Source organism: Schistosoma mansoni, chromosome 3 (assembly GCF_000237925.1).
Source record: "Schistosoma mansoni strain Puerto Rico chromosome 3, complete genome".
Lineage (NCBI taxonomy): Eukaryota > Metazoa > Platyhelminthes > Trematoda > Strigeidida > Schistosomatidae > Schistosoma > Schistosoma mansoni.
The window spans coordinates 24,610,976-24,614,138 of record NC_031497.1 but is presented as its reverse complement, the minus strand read 5'-3'; positions in this window follow the sequence as shown (position 1 = coordinate 24,614,138).

Sequence of the window (3,163 nt, the reverse complement as noted above, 5' to 3'; positions counted from 1 at the left end):
AAACTTCGCTTTTTCTCAGGCTACAGGATGCCATAGTGGGATCCCTCAAGGTCCAATAATAGGACCACTTTTCTTAATTTATATAAAGCTGTTATATCCTAGTCTGGATCAAACTACTCGTAACCTCTGAGGTTTATTAATGGACTAATTATATATACTAATTATATATATATATATATATATATATATTCCTATTGTATAAATGTTCAGTAACTATATTATGTATATCTATATTCCTCTTATTATAAGCCTTACTTGACCCGTAAATTATTATTATTATACGATTTACTGTTCCCAAATTATGTTCAGTTTATTAACTACCATCTCCCACGTTCACGGTCACATTTTGGCTTGAGCTTGTAATGTTATTTCCTATTTTATGGTGTGATGCGGTCTGTTTGGCTGGCGTATAAACCAGATATGTTTGAAATAAATGATTCGCATAACAGAAGCTGTTATTGGTCTTCTGAACTCAACTGGAAGGGCTAGGCGGACAAAGGACCGATAAGGACGCTAGGCTGCTCATACCGGTGGAACGTCATTGGTTTGGCACAGTGCTAAAATTGTATAAGTCGTATTTCGATTGGTGAATAAATCACGTGATAAAAGCCGGGCATAAATTCACATCAAAAACACCTTGCTGAGCAGGTATCGTCTGGTTTGTTACTTTTCGCTGGTTATGTGAAACTCTGGAGAGAAGTTGGCAAGCTGGCACTTCAGGAGGATCTGACTCGACTTCAAAGTTGGGCCGATAACAACGGACTTATCTTAAACACTTCGAAGTATAAAGTAGTTTATTTATTTAAACATAAATATTGGCACAAGAGGGCACCAGATATATATGCGCCGCTCAAATCTGGGCTGTGATACTGCCCAGGTGCCCAAACTAAAGCAGGTGTATAGAGTAGTCCATCTTAGACATGTTGCAGACTACGAATGCAACTTAGGTTACTCCCCTCTAGAGGTATCCCAAGTTGGAAAAGATCTAGAAGTGTTGGTACCCTGTGATCTGAAGTCTTACGCTAACCGCAACAACAGTGCCTTTCGAGCAAACCTTGCACTGGTAACGTTGAAGCGCATATCTGGACAGTTGGACGGTAGAACTTCTCGCTTAATCTTCAACGGCTTTATTAGACCTCATTTAGAGCATGGAAATATAGTGTTCCCTCCCTCACTACAAAGGGATAAGTATACATTGGAACGTATCCAACGGCAAGTCACTCAGTCAGACCCAATTTCAAGTCTTATGAAGAGCGCCCTAATTCACTGAACCTTTACCCATTCGAGCATGGGCGTCTTAGATTCGACCTCCTAATGACTTACGGCATCCCAAACACTTTTAGATATCCTCTTGAGTGCCTACTTAGGCTCAGTCCTAAAACGAACCTTAGGGGTAACACCCAGAAACTGGGGACAAAATATAGCAGAACGGACCGTGGGTACACCCTCTATTCCTTAAGAGTAGTCAGATGCTGGAATTCTCTGCTGGCTGAGCTAGTACAAGAGACTTCCCAGGAATCGTATGAGAGAAAACTTGACATATTCTTGGGGACTAAGGACAGTATCTCGTTATAGTTTACTAATGTTTTTTTCTCTTTTATCGTTAAGTATATCTGGGTTCCACTCTGTCGGCATCGACGACCCAGTGTTACTAGATACGGAAGCACGTTAAGTGAAAACTTATGTGCTATCTAGTGGCTTTTGATCCATATATAGGAGTTATAAAAATTATGGATGAAGTTTCGTGAGGCCTACAGTGTTACGTCTTTTTAAATAACATTTTGAACACGGTCTCTTTTTTAAAGCCATGTTTTACTGTCGTTCTGAAATATCATTTGTTCTGTGGGTGCTGCTTTCTTCCATTACTACTCAATTTCGTGTTGCTACTTATATCCGAACTCAGTGGTATATCAGATTGTCATGTATGAGTGTATCCTTTTTTGTTTAATTATGATCACGTCCTTTTTCTACATTATTACTTGTCTGGTAGTCATTTGTGTATTGACATTGCTCTTTTATAGTTTGGATAGAAGTATGTGGGACTGCACCCACATGTTGTGGGTTGCTTGTAGTAATGAAAAATGTATCGCGTAGCAGTGTACCTCATAGTTTTGTTTATAGAACCTTTTTAACTCTTGACATTAAATGTATCATGATACAGTGTTTGTTAGCTATTAATTTGCTATTAATAAATGCTATGCACGCCTATCCAAATCTACGTTAGCGTTCTATAATTTATCTTAACATCTTTATGCAGTCAACTAACGAACGATTTTCGTGCAAAAATCAAGTATTATGCAGTGAAACCATAATAACTACCGATACAATTACTTCTGATATTACACGTCTTACAACAAACATTTGTGTAGTAGTAAAACGGTGGGAACGCTATACACTGTTGTGAAAGGCTTTCACCACCATAAGGTATCGCTAATTTTTACACCGTTAATATACGTTAAACGAGGCGTATTTAACTACAAATCGTGTGTAATCGTTGCTATTTCAATAATCATGAGTTTATTAAGTCATTGAAAATTGATAAATTCTGAAAAGGTTATAATTGCTGATGGGTGATTACTTGCAAATTGCTTCAACATGCCTTAGAAACTTCCTGGCACTAAGTAAATGATGTCATCAGTAAAGTGGAAAACAGTTATCAAAATATTCACCAATTTAATTATTTTTTGAGATCTCCACAGCAAATTGTGATACATATTTTCAAAGAAAATTAAGTGCCGTAAATACGTTTATGTAGCGCTGGTTCAGTGGTTAAAGAATTCATATTTTGATTATTAGGTGTCAAGTTCATAACCCGCTCCACCTACGTCTGTTTTATCAGCTGGATAGTACTACTAGTTACACAAATAGGGTGGCTCAAAGTAGAGTTTATAAATATGTACCTTGCTTGTGAACTTAGTTAGGTTTCATTAGTTCTATTAACCTAAGATTGCCCAGACCACTGTTCTTTTGCTTAATTGGGAAATTAATATTTCAATCAATTAGGGGTGGAAATGACAAGATGTTATAATATCCTTTTTATTTTCATTTTTACTTAAACTACTTTTATGTAGTGATGCTCTATCAGCTCTACCACTCTGTAATGATGAAAGTAAGCTTTCTAATGATTCAAACCATGAAGGCTTATCAAATTTCTCTATGTTGT